Genomic DNA, 20,849 nt, shown 5'->3' with positions numbered 1-20,849 from the left:
GTCCGTAAGATGAAATCTTGAAGACTGGGTCCAAAACATAAATACCCTTGTTGGCCATGTCTTCTTGGCCAAGAAATCCTTCAAAGCTCTTGTAACTACAAGTCTTGCGGCCCTGTGAGCCATGCGGTGGAGATGTGAGCCCAACTCAACCTTCCTGCCTATGTAGAAGAGAAAAAAAAGCAATGGCATCATCTAAAAAACTCAGAGGTCCACTCTCTAGCTTGTTCCAAACCCCTTCCAATCCCCCAAAGTGTGATTTAGCTACAAATAGATGACAAGGACTCTTAGGGCTGCCTCTTTGACTCCAGAGCGGCTGCTTTAGAATCTTTCACATAACCCTGTGTAGTTAGGTGCCAGAAATGGATCATTTGAAGAAACTTTCCCAACTGACTTGCATGGAGGCTTGTTTGAAGGGTGTTTGAATGGAAAGCCTCCCAGCAGAGATCTGGGCTTTGGCCTAGCTGTGTGCCCTGCTGATTGTGAAGTGTGTCATCAGCTGAAGTGCTATCTGGGCTAAAAATATCATCCAGTCAATTGGACTTGCTCTTTTTGGCCTATAAAAGCTGGACCCACTTTTGGGGCAAATTTGGAGACCTCATCTATGGGTGGATGGAGCACCTAGGATTTTCCCAGTTGTTGGGAATGGTTCTCCAGGTCCCTGGAGTAAAACGGGGCTGCCCAGCTACTGCGCATCTGCAAGATGACAAACAATTGTCTTGGTTTGAAGAGAGAGGTGTCTGCTAAGGAAGGCAGAAGTCTTCTCTGAAATGGAAAATGTAAATCCCCTGCCTTCAAATGATTCTCATTTAGAAATTCAAATGCTCTCAGGGAAAGATATGGGGATAGGCCTGAGCCCGCAGAGCAGGGCGGCCTTTGCTTATGGTCTGAGCCCTTCCTAAAGATCCTGTCAGGCCGTCTTAGACACCTGGGGCCAGGGATTCCTTCCAAGCTGGGCCACTTTGGCTGGCCCGGGGCCAGCCCCAGGGCAGGAGGCAGTGTGTGCAAGGCCCCTGGGTGGCACGCTGCAGCACAGTCACCGTGCCATGGAACGGAACCCGGTCACCAAGGTCCCTTTGTGACACGTGGGAAATAGAAGCTTGCCCGGGTGCTGGGAACAGGCAACGGGGCACAACGGGACAGAGCAGTGCTGTGAGGAGCCCCCACACAGCGCACTCGTTCCCGTCTGACCAGGAGCTTTTCTGCAGCCTTGTTCCTGCAGCTGAGCTCGAGGCCAGAGCACAGGACTCGGTGACCCGTGGCCTTCCGAGGCTTCTCTTCTGCAGCTGCCCTCAAGGGCAGAGCGTGGGACTTGGTGCCCCAGAGCTTTCCCAAGGCGTCTCTCCTGCAAGTAGCTCCTGTCACAGACATGGAGCAGAGACCCCCGAGAGTGCCCAAGATGGCCTGGGTGGAGGAGGAGGAGGAAGAAGAAGGACCTGGAGCAGCCCCAGCACAGGAGACTGAAGAGGTGGTGCCCTTTCCATCCACCGCAGGAGGGTGAGTGGCAGAGCTGGGTTGCAGGGCTGGAGCCTGCAGCCAACTTGGCCCCATGCCATGCCATGCCATGCCATGCCATGCCATGCCATGCCATGCCATGCCATGCCATGCCATGCCATGCCATGCCATGCCATGCCATCCCCTGGGGAAATGCCCATGGACAGGTGGGAAGAGGGGCCGGGCAGACACCCCACAGCTCCCTCGCTCCATCCCCCTGGGGCATCCCAGGGCTCTCCCTGCCTGGGGAGCGCAGGCCTGGGCTGTGTTCTCCGGCCTCTCCCGCAGCCCCTCAGCTCTGGCTGCGCTCCCTCTTTGCCAGATGAAGCTGTGGAGCACACACAAGAGCAGGAATCCAGCCGTGGCCGCTTCCACAGAACAGCGCAGGTACCTGCAGCCACCTCCACCTGGGCTGGGCCTGCTGTCCCTGCTCAGCCCAGCACCGTGTGTGCAGCACGCCATGCAACATCCCCGGCTTCTTGCCCTTGTCCTACAGCTCGTTTGCGACTTCATCCGGAGCATTCGGCAGGAGGAGACCTGCGCTATGGGCACTGGGCTCAGAGCTCACTGCGAGCTCCTCAAGCATGAGACCAGTGCCGCCCTGCTGGATTTGCTCCTGGAGAAGGGTGTTGCCAGGCCAGAACAAGTAAGCAGCGTGGGGCCAGGCTTCAATTCCCCCATGAGTCACGTGGCTTCCCCAGCCATGCCTGCTGGTCCCTCAGAGCCTTTGAGGCCATGGCAGTGCACTTCTCTGGGGAGCCTGGGGACATTGCTCTCTCTGGCAGCTTTCCAAGTCTCCCCGTGCCTCCTGCAGGTGCCTGCCTTGGAGAGGTACATTCACCGATGGCTCCTGGCCAACGATTCTGCCGAGCACAGGCTGGACAAGGCCCTGCTGAAACTCACCAAAGCACACCCGGCTGACGCAGTCGTGACGCTCCTGCGTGTGGCCCCGTCCTGTGACAGGTATGGGGCCCACCTGCCCAGAGGGCTCAGGCCTCCCAAGCCCATCACCCTGTACCGCCTGGCCCAGCTGTCTGAGCAACAGAGAGTTCCAGAACCCTCTGGCTGCTGCCTTTCCCAGCCCTGGCATGTCAGCCCCTGAGCCTGCTGCCATGCTGCCTTGCTGCCCCTCAGGGCCTGTCCTCACAGAGCTGGGCTGCTTGGCTGCTGCCAGCAAGGGCCAGTGGGCAGAGGCAGAGCCGGCGGTCAGCCCGGGCCCCTAGGGATGCCCAGGCCACGATGCTGTGTCTGAGACCCCCCATGAGACAGAGCTCTAACCCCGCAGAGCTGCCATCTCCATGTGGAAGACCATCATGTGCTCGTCCAGGACTGCCGAGCCAGTGCAGCTGATCCTCCTGGATGTGCTAGGGAGCTGGCCAGAGTACAGCACGTGCACCTCGGATGGGGACAAAACGGCTGTCTTTGCCCTGGCTGTGAGTTTCCGCAACTGGCCTTTGCTGGCCCCAAGGCCGCCTCTCCAGCAGCTCTCCATCCTCCTTCCCCCACTGCATCTGCCTGCCTCAGGCGCTGGCCGGAAACCTGGCCCAGGGGCAGCTTCAGGCCCACCAGGCCCCGCGCTCCCCCTGCCTCTCTCCGGGCCTCTCCCTGCCACGCTCGGGCCCTGCCACATGGACACCTCGGCACTGAGCGCTGTCTCGGGGGCCTTTGTCCTTTGCAGGCAACCGTGGTGATGTGGAAGATCCTCCAGGAGTCCTCTGTCCCACGTGTAGTGAGGCCATATTTCCCCCGCCTTTTTGTTCATCTGCTATTCCAAGTGTTCTCCAGCACAGAAGAGATGCCACAGGAGGTCCAAACCTTCTGGAAGGATTGCCTGGAAGAGCACGGTCTTGCCACCAGCCCCAACAGGTGCTCCATCCCACTCCTCCTGTCCTTGACACGTGGCCTGCAAAGGAGCCAGTGCTGCCAGTGTGACCCGGGCTTTGCTGTGCACACAGGTTTGCAGTGCAGACTCTGAAGTCCCTGCTCTGCCAAAAGCACTACAAGGATGTGGTGTTGTCAGTGGAACGCAAGCGTGGCTGGGACACGCTGCTCTGTGCTGACACCCGCCACTATGCTGTGGGTTTGCTGGCCAGGTGAGACTCTCTTTCTCCCCATTGATTCTGCCATTTGTGCTCTGTGCCCGAGCTGTCCCACACATTCCCCAAGGCCCTGGGACACACTGAGGGACGCCTAACGACACACTGAGGGACGGCCAAGCAGACTGGAAAAGGCTGGGAAGGGAGAGAGCACAGGAGGAGACACCTCCTAAAGGGCCCAGGTCCCCTTGCAGGGTGGTGGTAAAAGACCACCAGGCTCTGTAAGCCTGTCCTTGGAGAGATTTGCTCAGCTTCCTGGTCCCTTTTTTGCCCTCCTAGAGAGATGCGCCATGCTTGTCATCGGTTGTGTTCCAGTATTGCACTCCACCTCCTCTGGCTGCTCAGCACACAGGAGCCACACTGGGATCTGCCGGCCCTGGCATTCCTTGTGGAGGTGAGCCGGGTGTCCAGCGCTGCCTGGCTGAGCATCCTCCCAGCTCTCTGCCCTCTCGTGGCAGCAGCCGCCTGGGACGGTGCCCGCACCCTGTGCTGCTGCTGCTGCTGCTGCGTCCTGGGCCCAGCCCTGTGCGGCTGCGGGCTCCTGCCGGCCGGCTCCCCCGTCACTGGCCTGTGCCTTTCAGGTCCTCGTGTGCCTGGATTCTAATGAATGTGGCGACAGTGTTGTGAAAGTCTCTTCAAGGTACCTGCAGAGCGAGTGCAGGGAGAGGCGTCGCCTGGCGCTCAGGGCCCTTCTCGAGCTCATTGATGATCCCTCAATGGTGAGAAGGGGGCAGTGGCTGAAGCTGTGCTGGGAACTCAGTCACTTGGCCTGACCTGGGCTTTGGTCACTGGGGCAGCTGCTCCCAGCTCTCCTGCCTCCTGCCTCAGCTGCCCCAGTGCTTCAGGACAGTCCTTTGGCCTCTGGGCCCTGTGGCAGTAGGGTGGGACTTCACAGACTTGTGTTCCGAACAGGCCGAAAGAATGTGGAGCTTGACCAAAAGCCTCATGCACCTACTGGGCGACAATGATGCAGAGATAGCTGGGATGACACTCATCACACTCAGCTTTATACTCCTGCACAAACACATTCTGCTGTCAACCCCCATTGCCATGCAGCTGGCTGAGGCACTCCTGCCACTCTTTGACCACGTAAGGCTCCGTGCCCCCAGCTACAGCCACAGGCTGTAGCTGCTTGGAAACTGTGTGCCCTGTGCATTTCCAGCCCTGTGCCCAGGGCGCCCTGGAGGAGCCAATGCTGAAGTGTTTTTTCTTTTTTTTTTTTATCTAGGATAATAGCCAGGTACAGCTGCTCTCCATAAAACTCTTCCGAGACATGATGGAGTATTTGGAAGAGAGAGAAAAACCTTTGGAAAGCCCTGTGCAACAGAGCCTGCTTCCACTCTTCTTCCACTGCAATGATGAGAATCAGCATGTGGCAGAGGTGAGGACTCCTGGGCTGCTGCTGTCCGCCTGGCAGGGGGCTCGGCTGCCTCCTGCCCTGCGCCTGCTGGACCGCAGCCTCCTCCAGGCCATGGTAGGGGGAGGCGGGTCCCGTGCCCTGGGCTGCGGGGCCATCTCCGCGTCTCTGCTGCTCTCCAGGCTTCTCGGGAAACGCTGCTTTATGCGGTCAAGTTCATGAAGAGGAGGGATCTCAAAAAGCTGCTGAAGAGCAGAAATTGTGGAAGTTCAGCAAGTGCCTGGTAAGGACGGCCCGGAATCCCCAACTCAGCCAGGAGAAGGCCCCTGAGGGCGGTGCTCAGTGTGCGGGCCGGGCAGCTGTGCCCCTGCGCGCTGCTGCAGCCAGAGGCCGCGCGGGCTCTTCTCCAGCCTCCCGTGGGCCCGAGCCGGGTGCCCATGAAACCCCGGCCCGGCGGGGCTGCGGGGCAGGGGCGGCACCGCGGCTCCCCGGGCAGCAGCCGGCCCCCTCCCCCTCCCCTCGGGAGCCCGGCGCCAGCGGCTGCTGGCCGCGCCTCGGGGCTGTGCGGGCAGGGGAGGCCGGGGCGGGGCGCAGGCAGCGCCCGGCCCAGGGGCTGAGCCCGCGCCAACCCTTCCCTCCTGCCGCTCTCTGCAGCTGGCAGAGGACAGGAGCAGAGCGGCTGAGCACCTGCGCCGGGCCCTGCGCTACCTGGAGAGCCCACAGGAGCCCCTGCGAGAGGCGGCCATCAGGTTCATGGGTGAGTTACGAGCCCGGGCTCCCTCCCCAGCCTGCCGCAGCTCGGCCCCAGCCCCGCCTGTTGCCCCGGCAGCGCCAGCCGGGCCCGGCGCCGTGGAGCCCCGCCTGGCCTGGGCATTGCTGCTGCCGCCCTCTGACAGCCGTGCCCTGGGGCGACAGCGCGCTGCATGGGCTGAGCTGAGCGCTGCCGGGCCAGCAGCCCGTGTGGCCACAGCGCCGGCAGCGCCGCTGGCAGGGAGCTGTGCGGCTGGGGCCGTGACAGGCTCTGTGTTCACAGGCATGGCCGGGCGGCACCTGAGGGGGCAGCAGCAAGAGCTGCAGCGGATCTGCACTGGTGAGTGAGGGCAGCGGGCTGACAGCGGGGGCTGCCGGGGGGAGCTGCAAGCCCTGCCCCGGCTGTGGAGGGCTCTGCTCCCGTGGGCAGAGCACACGGAGATTTCAGGGCCACGTGGGCCATTCGTGGCCAGCAGCTTCGGGCTGATCCCCTTGCTCCCTTTGCTCCCTCCTGGCCGTGGCAAGAGCCGGCTTGGGATGGCACTTGCAGGGGGCTCTTCCTCGGCTCCCTGCAGCTCCAGCTTCTGACCGTGCCCCTGTTCCTCTCTCTCGCAGCCCTGGAAGACAAAACGAATGACGTCAGCCTCGCCGTCGGAAGCCTGGCAATTCAAACGCTGTGCATCCTCAGGTCAGGAGAGCGGGCTCCCATCTCCAGGTTCCAGTGGCTCCAAAATCACCTGCGCAGGGCGTGGAAGACACGGCCCCGTCTGTCACAGCTCGGCTGCCTGCCCTGCCACCCTGCCAGAGCTCTGTGGAGAGCTGATCCCAGAAGCTCTTTTTGTTGGGGCCACCTGAGTCAGGTTTTATTTTGTTTTTCTTCAAGAATTTTCTTTTCATTGGTTTTTTTTTTTTTTTCTTTTACCATGTAAATATAGACTATATTAACATACACAGACTCCCAGCATTTTTCTTTTGCTGCCCAGGGTCCGTAGGGCATAGGGGAGGAGGGGGAAATGGGTGCTTGCGCTCAGCCAGCTGCCCAGGCGTGCAGTGGGCCAGGGGAAATGGCCAGAAGCCCCTTGGCCTTTGGTGGTTCTGCTGAAGCCTTTGTGCTGCCCAGAGAGCGGCTGGGCAGGGGCCGGAGCTGCGGGGATCCCTGCCAGAGCGGTGCCGGGAGATGGTCATAAGCCCTGTGCCAGGCAGGAAGCGCCAGCCGTGTCCTCCTGCCCGTGTGCTGCTGGCTGCCTTGCTGAGGGCTCCCAGGTGCCTCTGGATGGGGCTGCTCTGGAGCTGCTGTGGGGCTGCGGCGCTGCTGCCGGGCGGCTTGGCCGGGCTGGGGTGCTGGCAAGCCCCGGGTAATGGGCTGTCAGAGGCCACAAGCAGCCGCCTTGTTCCTGCCAGAGTTGACTTGCAAGACGCATCCTTGGCACTCTGCAAGTAACAGCATCAGTGTGGTTGGAAACCCAAATGCAGAGAAATCTCAGACCTTTGGTCTTGTCAGCAAAGCTTAGAATTAAACACAGGATTTGATCTGAGACCTAGGAAAGGGCTCCAAAACTTAGGTGCTAGAAGCGAGAATGCGGATTTCTAGTCTATAGCAGCAACACGGGGAGAAAAGTTGAAGTGGAGGAAAGTTTAGAGTTTTCGAGTTCAAGATCTAGGAAGAAATCAAAGTAGTTACAATGCTAAACAAGAAGATTAGGATGCAGTGCTGTAGGTTTGTGTGTCATAGCATGATTGGCTAAGGAAGCTTACACTGTTAGCATGATGTGGGGACCCAGGAAATTCCTCTGGCTGCCCTGCAGGACTCGAGAGCCTGTCAGAGGGCTCAGAGACCTTGGCACAGAGCCCAAGATCCCCGTGCCTTTGATTTAGCACTTGGAAATAGCAATCACCAACCTTGTATGAAGAATGACCAGCCACAAAAAATGAAGTAGAATGATAGTGAATTTATCCCAGAGTGGAAAAATAGATTTTGAGGGTTTTTAGAATGGGGCTTCAGGGGGCAAGATGGAGGAATCTGGGCATGTCCAGCCTTTCTCCTTCTTCTTCTTGGCCTCCATCTTCTGGTTGATGTTGGCACTTTGAGATTGGTCTAGAGTAGAAGCTCACTGTCTTACATAGATGATAGGGATTGGAAAGTAATTGTAAATATTGTACAGGTAGTTTTTAGTATAAAAAGATAACACCACCCCAGGGGAGGCAGAGTGCCTTAGACTGTCTTGCTGAGCAGACCTCAGCAGGACAGGAGAAAGAATTTTATAGATAAGATACAATAAACAACCTTGAGACTGAGAAATTAAGAGCTCTGACTCCTTCTTCAACCACCGGGCTGGGACAAGAGACTTTTTAACTTATCTCAGGGTCACTCTGACCAGCTAGAGACCCCGAGAGCATGAGTCCGTAAGATGAAATCTTGAAGACTGGGTCCAAAACATAAATACCCTTGTTGGCCATGTCTTCTTGGCCAAGAAATCCTTCAAAGCTCTTGTAACTACAAGTCTTGTGGCCCTGTGAGCCATGCGGTAGAGATGTGAGCCCAACTCAACCTTCCTGCCTATGCAGAAGAGAAAAAAAAGCAATGGCATCATCTAAAAAACTCAGAGGTCCACTCTCTAGCTTGTTCCAAACCCCTTCCAATCCCCCAAAGTGTGATTTAGCTACAAATAGATGACAAGGACTCTTAGGGCTGCCTCTTTGACTCCAGAGCGGCTGCTTTAGAATCTTTCACATAACCCTGTGTAGTTAGGTGCCAGAAATGGATCATTTGAAGAAACTTTCCCAACTGACTTGCATGGAGGCTTGTTTGAAGGGTGTTTGAATGGAAAGCCTCCCAGCAGAGGTCTGGGCTTTGGCCTAGCTGTGTCCCCTGCTGATTGTGAAGTGTGTCATCAGCTGAAGGGCTATCTGGGCTAAAAATATCATCCAGTCAATTGGACTTGCTCTTTTTGGCCTATAAAAGCTGGACCCACTTTTGGGGCAAATTTGGAGACCGCATCTATGGGTGGATGGAGCACCTAGGATTTTCCCAGTTGTTGGGAATGGTTCTCCAGGTCCCTGGAGTAAAACGGGGCTGCCCAGCAACTGCGCATCTGCAAGATGACAAACAATTGTCTTGGTTTGAAGAGAGAGGTGTCTGCTAAGGAAGGCAGAAGTCTTCTCTGAAATGGAAAATGTAAATCCCCTGCCTTCAAATGATTCTCATTTAGAAATTCAAATGCTCTCAGGGAAAGATATGGGGATAGGCCTGAGCCCGCAGAGCAGGGCAGCCTTTGCTTATGGTCTGAGCCCTTCCTAAAGATCCTGTCAGGCTGTCTTAGACACCTGGGGCCAGGGATTCCTTCCAAGCTGGGCCACTTTGGCTGGCCCGGGGCCAGCCCCAGGGCAGGAGGCAGTGTGTGCAAGGCCCCTGGGTGGCACGCTGCAGCACGGTCACCGTGCCATGGAACGCAACCCGGTCACCAAGGTCCCTTTGTGACACGTGGGAAATAGAAGCTTGCCCGGGTGCTGGGAACAGGCAACGGGGCACAACGGGACAGAGCAGTGCTGTGAGGAGCCCCCACACAGCGCACTCGTTCCCGTCTGACCAGGAGCTTTTCTGCAGCCTTGTTCCTGCAGCTGAGCTCGAGGCCAGAGCACAGGACTCGGTGACCCGTGGCCTTCCGAGGCTTCTCTTCTGCAGCTGCCCTCAAGGGCAGAGCGTGGGACTTGGTGCCCCAGAGCTTTCCCAAGGCGTCTCTCCTGCAAGTAGCTCCTGTCACAGACATGGAGCAGAGACCCCCGAGAGTGCCCAAGATGGCCTGGGTGGAGGAGGAGGAGGAAGAAGAAGGACCTGGAGCAGCCCCAGCACAGGAGACTGAAGAGGTGGTGCCCTTCCATCCACCGCAGGAGGGTGAGTGGCAGAGCTGGGTTGCAGGGCTGGAGCCTGCAGCCAACTTGGCCCCATGCCATGCCATGCCATGCCATGCCATGCCATGCCATGCCATGCCATGCCATGCCATGCCATGCCATGCCATGCCATCCCCTGGGGAAATGCCCATGGACAGGTGGGAAGAGGGTCGGGCAGACACCCCACAGCTCCCTCGCTCCATCCCCTTGGGGCATCCCAGGGCTCTCCCTGCCTGGGGAGCGCAGGCCTGAGCTGTGTTCTCCGGCCTCTCCCGCAGCCCCTCAGCTCTGGCTGCGCTCCCTCTTTGCCAGATGAAGCTGTGGAGCGCACACAAGAGCAGGAATCCAGCCGTGGCCGCTTCCACAGAACAGCGCAGGTACCTGCAGCCACCTCCAGCTGGGCTGGGCCTGCTGTCCCTGCTCAGCCCAGCACCGTGTGTGCAGCACGCCATGCAACATCCCCGGCTTCTTGCCCTTCTCCTACAGCTCGTTTGCGACTTCATCCGGAGCATTCGGCAGGAGGAGACCCGCGCCATGGGCACTGGGCTCAGAGCTCACTGCGAGCTCCTCAAGCATGAGACCAGTGCCGCCCTGCTGGATTTGCTCCTGGAGAATGGTGTTGCCAGGCCAGAACAAGTAAGCAGCGTGGGGCCAGGCTTCAATTCCCCCATGAGTCACGTGGCTTCCCCAGCCATGCCTGCTGGTCCCTCAGAGCCTTTGAGGCCATGGCAGTGCACTTCTCTGGGGAGCCTGGGGACATTGCTCTCTCTGGCAGCTTTCCAAGTCTCCCCGTGCCTCCTGCAGGTGCCTGCCTTGGAGAGGTACATTCACCGATGGCTCCTGGCCAACGATTCTGCCGAGCACAGGCTGGACAAGGCCCTGCTGAAACTCACCAAAGCACACCCGGCTGACGCAGTCGTGACGCTCCTGCGTGTGGCCCCATCCTGTGACAGGTATGGGGCCCACCTGCCCAGAGGGCTCAGGCCTCCCAAGCCCATCACCCTGTACCGCCTGGCCCAGCTGTCTGAGCAAAAGAGAGTTCCAGAACCCTCTGGCTGCTGCCTTTCCCAGCCCTGGCATGTCAGCCCCTGAGCCTGCTGCCATGCTGCCTTGCTGCCCCTCAGGGCCTGTCCTCACAGAGCTGGGCTGCTTGGCTGCTGCCAGCAAGGGCCAGTGGGCAGAGGCAGAGCCGGCGGTCAGCCCGGGCCCCTAGGGATGCCCAGGCCACGATGCTGTGTCTGAGACCCCCCATGAGACAGAGCTCTAACCCCGCAGAGCTGCCATCTCCATGTGGAAGACCATCATGTGCTCGTCCAGGACTGCCGAGCCAGTGCAGCTGGTCCTCCTGGATGTGCTAGGGAGCTGGCCAGAGTACAGCACGTGCACCTCGGATGGGGACAAAACGGCTGTCTTTGCCCTGGCTGTGAGTTTCCGCAACTGGCCTTTGCTGGCCCCAAGGCCGCCTCTCCAGCAGCTCTCCATCCTCCTTCCCCCACTGCATCTGCCTGCCTCAGGCGCTGGCCGGAAACCTGGCCCAGGGGCAGCTTCAGGCCCACCAGGCCCCGTGCTCCCCCTGCCTCTCTCCGGGCCTCTCCCTGCCACGCTCGGGCCCTGCCACATGGACACCTCGGCACTGAGCGCTGTCTCGGGGGCCTTTGTCCTTTGCAGGCAACCGTGGTGATGTGGAAGATCCTCCAGGAGTCCTCTGTCCCACGTGTAGTGAGGCCATATTTCCCCCGCCTTTTTGTTCATCTGCTCTTCCAAGTGTTCTCCAGCACAGAAGAGATGCCACTGGAGGTCCAAACCTTCTGGAAGGATTGCCTGGAAGAGCACAGTCTTGCCACCAGCCCCAACAGGTGCTCCATCCCACTCCTCCTGTCCTTGACACGTGGCCTGCAAAGGAGCCAGTGCTGCCAGTGTAACCCGGGCTTTGCTGTGCACACAGGTTTGCAGTGCAGACTCTGAAGTCCCTGCTCTGCCAAAAGCACTACAAGGATGTGGTGGTGTCAGTGGAACGCAAGCGTGGCTGGGACACGCTGCTCTGTGCTGACACCCGCCACTATGCTGTGGGTCTGCTGGCCAGGTGAGACTCTCTTTCTCCCCATTGATTCTGCCATTTGTGCTCTGTGCGCGAGCTGTCCCACCCATTCCCCAAGGCCCTGGGACACACTGAGGGACGGCTAACGACACACTGAGGGACGGCCAAGCAGACTGGAAAAGGCTGGGAAGGGAGAGAGCACAGGAGGAGACACCTCCTAAAGGGCCCAGGTCCCCTTGCAGGGTGGTGGTAAAAGACCACCAGGCTCTGTAAGCCTGTCCTTGGAGAGATTTGCTCAGCTTCCTGGTCCCTTTTTTGCCCTCCTAGAGAGATGCGCCATGCTTGTCATCGGTTGTGTTCCAGTATTGCACTCCACCTCCTCTGGCTGCTCAGCACACAGGAGCCACACTGGGTTCTGCCCGCCCTGGCATTCCTTGTGGAGGTGAGCCGGGTGTCCAGCGCTGCCTGGCTGAGCATCCTCCCAGCTCTCCGCCCTCTCATTGCAGCAGCCGCCTGGGACGGTGCCCGCACCCTGTGCTGCTGCTGCTGCTGCTGCGTCCTGGGCCCAGCCCTGTGCGGCTGCTGGCTCCTGACGGCCGGCTCCCCCGTCACTGGCCTGTGCCTTTCAGGTCCTCGTGTGCCTGGATTCTAATGAATGTGGCGACAGTGTTGTGAAAGTCTCTTCAAGGTACCTGCAGAGCGAGTGCAGGGAGAGGCGTCGCCTGGCGCTCAGGGCCCTTCTCGAGCTCATTGATGATCCTTCAATGGTGAGAAGGGGGCAGTGGCTGAAGCTGTGCTGGGAACTCAGTCACTTGGCCTGACCTGGGCTTTGGGCACTGGGGCAGCTGCTCCCAGCTCTCCTGCCTCCTGCTTCAGCTGCCCCAGTGCTTCAGGACAGTCCTTTGGCCTCTGGGCCCTGTGGCAGTAGGGTGGGACTTCACAGACTTGTGTTCCGAACAGGCCGAAAGAATGTGGAGCTTGACCAAAAGCCTCATGCACCTACTGGGCGACAATGATGCAGAGATAGCTGGGATGACACTCATCACACTCAGCTTTATACTCCTGCACAAACACATTCTGCTGTCAACCCCCATTGCCATGCAGCTGGCTGAGGCACTCCTGCCACTCTTTGACCACGTAAGGCTCCGTGCCCCCAGCTACAGCCACTGGCTGTAGCTGCTTGGAAACTGTGTGCCCTGTGCATTTCCAGCCCTGTGCCCAGGGCGCCCTGGAGGAGCCAATGCTGAAGTGTTTTTTCTTTTTTTTTTCATCTAGGATAATAGCCAGGTACAGCTGCTCTCCATAAAACTCTTCCGAGACATGATGGAGTATTTGGAAGAGAGAGAAAAACCTTTGGAAAGCCCTGTGCAACAGAGCCTGCTTCCACTCTTCTTCCACTGCAATGATGAGAATCAGCATGTGGCAGAGGTGAGGACTCCTGGGCTGCTGCTGTCCGCCTGGCAGGGGGCTCGGCTGCCTCCTGCCCTGCGCCTGCTGGACCGCAGCCTCCTCCAGGCCATGGCAGGGGGAGGCGGGTCCCGTGCCCTGGGCTGCGGGGCCATCTCCGCGTCTCTGCTGCTCTCCAGGCTTCTCGGGAAACGCTGCTTTATGCGGTCAAGTTCATGAAGAGGAGCGATCTCAAAAAGCTGCTGAAGGAGCAGAAACTGTGGAAGTTCAGCAAGTGCCTGGTAAGGACGGCCCGGAATCCCCAACTCAGCCAGGAGAAGGCCCCTGAGGGCGGTGCTCAGTGTGCGGCCCGGGCAGCTGTGCCCCTGCGCGCTGCTGCAGCCAGAGGCCGCGCGGGCTCTTCTCCAGCCTCACGTGGGCCCGAGCCGGGTGCCCATGAAACCCCGGCCCGGCGGGGCTGCGGGGCAGGGGCGGCACCGCGGCTCCCCGGGCAGCAGCCGGCCCCCTCCCCCTCCCCTCGGGAGCCCGGCGCCAGCGGCTGCTGGCCGCGCCTCGGGGCTGTGCGGGCAGGGGAGGCCGGGGCGGGGCGCAGGCAGCGCCCGGCCCAGGGGCTGAGCCCGCGCCAACCCTTCCCTCCTGCCGCTCTCTGCAGCTGGCAGAGGACAGGAGCAGAGCGGCCGAGCGCCTGCGCCGGGCCCTGCGCTACCTGGAGAGCCCACAGGAGCCCCTGCGAGAGGCGGCCATCAGGTTCATGGGTGAGTTACGAGCCCGGGCTCCCTCCCCAGCCCGCCGCAGCTCGGCCCCAGCACCGCCTGTTGCCCCGGCAGCGCCAGCCGGGCCCGGCGCCGTGGAGCGCCGCCTGGCCTGGGCATTGCTGCTGCCGCCCTCTGACAGCCGTGCCCTGGGGCGACAGCGCGCTGCATGGGCTGAGCTGAGCGCTGCCGGGCCAGCAGCCCGTGTGGCCACAGCGCCGGCAGCGCCGCTGGCAGGGAGCTGTGCCGCTGGGGCCGTGACAGACTCTGTGTTCACAGGCATGGCCGGGCGGCACCTGAGGGGGCAGCAGCAAGAGCTGCAGCGGATCTGCACTGGTGAGTGAGGGCAGCGGGCTGACAGCGGGGGCTGCCGGGGGGAGCTGCAAGCCCTGCCCCGGCTGCGGAGGGCTCTGCTCCCGTGGGCAGAGCACACGGAGATTTCAGGGCCACGTGGGCCATTCGTGGCCAGCAGCTTCGGGCTGATCCCCTTGCTCCCTTTGCTCCCTCCTGGCCGTGGCAAGAGCCGGCTTGGGATGGCACTTGCAGGGGGCTCTTCCTTGGCTCCCTGCAGCTCCAGCTTCTGACCGTGCCCCTGTTCCTCTCTCTCGCAGCCCTGGAAGACAAAACGAATGACGTCAGCCTCGCCGTCGGAAGCCTGGCAATTCAAACGCTGTGCATCCTCAGGTCAGGACAGCGGGCTCCCATCTCCAGGTGCCAGTGGCTCCAAAATCACCTGCGCAGGGCGTGGAAGACACGGCCCCGTCTGTCACAGCTCGGCTGCCTGCCCTGCCAGAGCTCTGTGGAGAGCTGATCCCAGAAGCTCTTTTTGTTGGGGCCACCTGAGTCAGGTTTTATTTTGTTTTTCTTCAAGAATTTTCTTTTCATTGGTTTTTTTTTTTTTTTCTTTTACCATGTAAATATAGACTATGTTAACATACACAGACTCCCAGGATTTTTCTTTTGCTGCCCAGGGTCCGTAGGGCATAGGGGAGGAGGGGGAAATGGGTGCTTGCGCTCAGCCAGCTGCCCAGGCGTGCAGTGGGCCAGGGGAAATGGCCAGAAGCCCCTTGGCCTTTGGTGGTTCTGCTGAAGCCTTTGTGCTGCCCAGAGAGCGGCTGGGCAGGGGCCGGAGCTGCGGGGATCCCTGCCAGAGCGGTGCCTGGAGATGGTCACAAGCCCTGTGCCAGGCAGGAAGCGCCAGCCGTGTCCTCCTGCCCGTGTGCTGCTGGCTGCCTTGCTGAGGGCTCCCAGGTGCCTCTGGATGGGGCTGCTCTGGAGCTGCTGTGGGGCTGCGGCGCTGCTGCCGGGCGGCTTGGCCGGGCTGGGGCAGCCCCTGAGGGGCTGGGGCGCTGGCAAGCCCCGGGCAATGGGCTGTCAGAGGCCACAAGCAGCCGCCTTGTTCCTGCCAGAGTTGACTTGCAAGACGCATCCTTGGCACTCTGCAAGTAACAGCATCAGTGTTGTTGGAAACCCAAATGCAGAGAAATCTCAGACCTTTGGTCTTGTCAGCAAAGCTTGGAATTAAACACAGTATTTGATCTGAGACCTAGGAAAGGGCTCCAAAACTTAGGTGCTAGAAGCGAGAATGCGGATTTCTAGTCTATAGCAGCAACACGGGGAGAAAAGTTGAAGTGGAGGAAAGTTTAGAGTTTTCGAGTTCAAGATCTAGGAAGAAATCAAAGTAGTTACAATGCTAAACAAGAAGATTAGGATGCAGTGCTGTAGGTTTGTGTGTCATAGCATGATTGGCTAAGGAAGCTTACACTGTTAGCATGATGTGGGGACCCAGGAAATTCCTCTGGCTGCCCTGCAGGACTCGAGAGCCTGTCAGAGGGCTCAGAGACCTTGGCACAGAGCCCAAGACCCCCGTGCCTTTGATTTAGCACTTGGAAAAAACAATCACCAACCTTGTATGAAGAATGACCAGCCACAAAAAATGAAGTAGAATGATAGTGAATTTATCCCAGAGTGGAAAAATAGATTTTGAGGGTTTTTAGAATGGGGCTTCAGGGGGCAAGATGGAGGAATCTGGGCATGTCCAGCCTTTCTCCTTCTTCTTCTTGGCCTCCATCTTCTGGTTGATGTTGGCACTTTGAGATTGGTCTAGAGTAGAAGCTCACTGTCTTACATAGATGATAGGGATTGGAAAGTAATTGTAAATATTGTACAGGTAGTTTTTAGTATAAAAAGATAACACCACCCCAGGGGAGGCAGAGTGCCTTAGACTGTCTTGCTGAGCAGACCTCAGCAGGACAGGAGAAAGAATTTTATAGATAAGATACAATAAACAACCTTGAGACTGAGAAATTAAGAGCTCTGACTCCTTCTTCAACCACCGGGCTGGGACAAGAGACTTTTTAACTTATCTCAGGGTCACTCTGACCAGCTAGAGACCCCGAGAGCATGAGTCCGTAAGATGAAATCTTGAAGACTGGGTCCAAAACATAAATACTCTTGTTGGCCATGTCTTCTTGGCCAAGAAATCCTTCAAAGCTCTTGTAACTACAAGTCTTGCGGCCCTGTGAGCCATGCGGCGGAGATGTGAGCCCAACTCAACCTTCCTGCCTATGTAGAAGAGAAAAAAAAGCAATGGCATCATCTAAAAAACTCAGAGGTCCACTCCCTAGCTTGTTCCAAACCCCTTCCAATCCCCCAAAGTGTGATTTAGCTACAAATAGATGACAAGGACTCTTAGGGCTGCCTCTTTGACTCCAGAGCGGCTGCTTTAGAATCTTTCACATAACCCTGTGTAGTTAGGTGCCAGAAATGGATCATTTGAAGAAACTTTCCCAACTGCCTTGCATGGAGGCTTGTTTGAAGGGTGTTTGAATGGAAAGCCTCCCAGCAGAGGTCTGGGCTTTGGCCTAGCTGTGTCCCCTGCTGATTGTGAAGTGTGTCATCAGCTGAAGTGCTATCTGGGCTAAAAATATCATCCAGTCAATTGGACTTGCTCTTTTTGGCCTATAAAAGCTGGAGCCACTTTTGGGGCAAATTTGGAGACCTCATCTATGGGTGGATGGAGCACCTAGGATTTTCCCAGTTGTTGGGAATGGTTCTCCAGGTCCCTGGAGTAAAACGGGGCTGCCCAGCTACTGCGCATCTGCAAGATGACAAACAATTGTCTTGGTTTGAAGAGAGAGGTGTCTGCTAAGGAAGGCAGAAGTCTTCTCTGAAATGGAAAATGTAAATCCCCTGCCTTCAAATGATTCTCATTTAGAAATTCAAATGCTCTCAGGGAAAGATATGGGGATAGGCCTGAGCCCGCAGAGCAGGGCGGCCTTTGCTTATGGTCTGAGCCCTTCCTAAAGATCCTGTCAGGCCGTCTTAGACACCTGGGGCCAGGGATTCCTTCCAAGCTGGGCCACTTTGGCTGGCCCGGGGCCAGCCCCAGGGCAGGAGGCAGTGTGTGCAAGGCCCCTGGGTGGCACGCTGCAGCACGGTCACCGTGCCATGGAACGCAACCCGGTCACCAAGGTCCCTTTGTGACACATGGGAAATAGAAGCTTGCCCGGGTGCTGGGAACAGGCAACGGGGCACAACGGGACAGAGCAGTGCTGTGAGGAGCCCCCACACAGCGCACTCATTCCCGTCTGACCAGGAGCTTTTCTGCAGCCTTGTTCCTGCAGCTGAGCTCGAGGCCAGAGCACAGGCTCGGTGACCCGTGGCCTTCCGAGGCTTCTCTTCTGCAGCTGCCCTCAAGGGCAGAGCGTGGGACTTGGTGCCCCAGAGCTTTCCCAAGGCGTCTCTCCTGCAAGTAGCTCCTGTCACAGACATGGAGCAGAGACCCCCGAGAGTGCCCAAGATGGCCTGGGTGGAGGAGGAGGAGGAAGAAGAAGGACCTGGAGCAGCCCCAGCACAGGAGACTGAAGAGGTGGTGCCCTTTCCATCCACCGCAGGAGGGTGAGTGGCAGAGCTGGGTTGCAGGGCTGGAGCCTGCAGCCAACTTGGCCCCATGCCATGCCATGCCATGCCATGCCATGCCATGCCATGCCATGCCATGCCATGCCATGCCATGCCATGCCATGCCATGCCATGCCATGCCATGCCATGCCATCCCCTGGGGAAATGCCCATGGACAGGTGGGAAGAGGGTCGGGCAGACACCCCACAGCTCCCTCGCTCCATCCCCCTGGGGCATCCCAGGGCTCTCCCTGCCTGGGGAGCGCAGGCCTGGGCTGTGTTCTCCGGCCTCTCCCGCAGCCCCTCAGCTCTGGCTGCGCTCCCTCTTTGCCAGATGAAGCTGTGGAGCGCACACAAGAGCAGGAATCCAGCCGTGGCCGCTTCCACAGAACAGCGCAGGTACCTGCAGCCACCTCCACCTGGGCTGGGCCTGCTGTCCCTGCTCAGCCCAGCACCGTGTGTGCAGCACGCCATGCAACATCCCCGGCTTCTTGCCCTTCTCCTACAGCTCGTTTGCGACTTCATCCGGAGCATTCGGCAGGAGGAGACCCGCGCCATGGGCACTGGGCTCAGAGCTCACTGCGAGCTCCTCAAGCATGAGACCAGTGCCGCCCTGCTGGATTTGCTCCTGGAGAAGGGTGTTGCCAGGCCAGAACAAGTAAGCAGCCTGGGGCCAGGCTTCAATTCCCCCATGAGTCACGTGGCTTCCCCAGCCATGCCTGCTGGTCCCTCAGAGCCTTTGAGGCCATGGCAGTGCACTTCTCTGGGGAGCCTGGGGACATTGCTCTCTCTGGCAGCTTTCCAAGTCTCCCCGTGCCTCCTGCAGGTGCCTGCCTTGGTGAGGTACATTCACCGATGGCTCCTGGCCAACGATTCTGCCAAGCACAGGCTGGACAAGGCCCTGCTGAAACTCACCAAAGCACACCCGGCTGACGCAGTCGTGACGCTCCTGCGTGTGGCCCCGTCCTGTGACAGGTATGGGGCCCACCTGCCCAGAGGGCTCAGGCCTCCCAAGCCCATCACCCTGTACCGCCTGGCCCAGCTGTCTGAGCAACAGAGAGTTCCAGAACCCTCTGGCTGCTGCCTTTCCCAGCCCTGGCATGTCAGCCCCTGAGCCTGCTGCCATGCTGCCTTGCTGCCCCTCAGGGCCTGTCCTCACAGAGCTGGGCTGCTTGGCTGCTGCCAGCAAGGGCCAGTGGGCAGAGGCAGAGCCGGCGGTCAGCCCGGGCCCCTAGGGATGCCCAGGCCACGATGCTGTGTCTGAGACCCCCCCATGAGACAGAGCTCTAACCCCGTAGAGCTGCCATCTCCATGTGGAAGACCATCATGTGCTCGTCCAGGACTGCCGAGCCAGTGCAGCTGATCCTCCTGGATGTGCTAGGGAGCTAGCCAGAGTACAGCACGTGCACCTCGGATGGGGACAAAACAGCTGTCTTTGCCCTGGCTGTGAGTTTCCGCAACTGGCCTTTGCTGGCCCCAAGGCCGCCTCTCCAGCAGCTCTCCATCCTCCTTCCCCCACTGCATCTGCCTGCCTCAGGCGCTGGCCGGAAACCTGGCCCAGGGGCAGCTTCAGGCCCACCAGGGCCCGCGCTCCCCCTGCCTCTCTCCGGGCCTCTCCCTGCCACGCTCGGGCCCTGCCACACGGACACCTCGGCACTGAGCGCTGTCTCGGGGGCCTTTGTCCTTTGCAGGCAACCGTGGTGATGTGGAAGATCCTCCAGGAGTCCTCTGTCCCACATGTAGTGAGGCCATATTTCCCCCGCCTTTTTGTTCATCTGCTCTTCCAAGTGTTCTCCAGCACAGAAGAGATGCCACTGGAGGTCCAAACCTTCTGGAAGGATTGCCTGGAAGAGCACGGTCTTGCCACCAGCCCCAACAGGTGCTCCATCCCACTCCTCCTGTCCTTGACACGTGGCCTGCAAAGGAGCCAGTGCTGCCAGTGTGACCCGGGCTTTGCTGTGCACACAGGTTTGCAGTGCAGACTCTGAAGTCCCTGCTCTGCCAAAAGCACTACAAGGATGTGGTGGTGTCAGTGGAACGCAAGCGTGGCTGGGACACGCTGCTCTGCGATGACACCCGCCACTATGCTGTGGGTCTGCTGGCCAGGTGAGACTCTCTTTCTCGCCATTGATTCTGCCATTTGTGCTCTGTGCCCGAGCTGTCCCACACATTCCCCAAGGCCCTGGGACACACTGAGGGCCGCCTAACGACACACTGAGGGACGGCCAAGCAGACTGGAAAAGGCTGGGAAGGGAGAGAGCACAGGAGGAGACACCTCCTAAAGGGCCCAGGTCCCCTTGCAGGGTGGTGGTAAAAGACCACCAGGCTCTGTAAGCCTGTCCTTGGAGAGATTTGCTCAGCTTCCTGGTCCCTTTTTTGCCCTCCTAGAGAGATGCGCCATTCTTGTCATCGGTTGTGTTCCAGTATTGCACTCCACCTCCTCTGGCTGCTCAGCACACAGGAGCCACACTGGGATCTGCCGGCCCTGGCATTCCTTGTGGAGGTGAGCCGGGTGTCCAGCGCTGCCTGGCTGAGCATCCTCCCAGCTCTCTGCCCTCTCGTGGCAGCAGCCGCCTGGGACGGTGCCCGCACCCTGTGCTGCTGCTGCTGCTGCTGCGTCCTGGGCCCAGCCCTGTGCAGCTGTGGGCTCCTGCCGGCCGGCTCCCCCGTCACTGGCCTGTGCCTGTCAGGTCCTCGTGTGCCTGGATTCTAATGAATGTGGCGACAGTGTTGTGAAGGTCTCTTCAAGGTACCTGCAGAGCGAGTGCAGGGAGAGGCGTTGCCTGGCGCTCAGGGCCCTTCTCGAGCTCATTGATGATCCCTCAATGGTGAGAAGGGGGCAGTGGCTGAAGCTGCACTGGGAACTCAGTCACTTGGCCTGACCTGGGCTTTGGGCACTGGGGCAGCTGCTCCCAGCTCTCCTGCCTCCTGCTTCAGCTGCCCCAGTGCTTCAGGACAGTCCTTTGGCCTCTGGACCCTGTGGCAGTAGGGTGGGACTTCACAGACTTGTGTTCCGAACAGGCCGAAAGAATGTGGAGCTTGACCAAAAGCCTCATGCACCTACTGGGGGACAATGATGCAGAGATAGCTGGGATGACACTCATCACACTCAGCTTTATACTCCTGCACAAACACATTCTGCTGTCAACCCCCATTGCCATGCAGCTGGCT

The sequence above is a fragment of the Melospiza melodia genome, chromosome 17 (assembly GCF_035770615.1).
Source record: "Melospiza melodia melodia isolate bMelMel2 chromosome 17, bMelMel2.pri, whole genome shotgun sequence".
Lineage (NCBI taxonomy): Eukaryota > Metazoa > Chordata > Aves > Passeriformes > Passerellidae > Melospiza > Melospiza melodia.
This window is presented reverse-complemented; position numbering follows the sequence as displayed.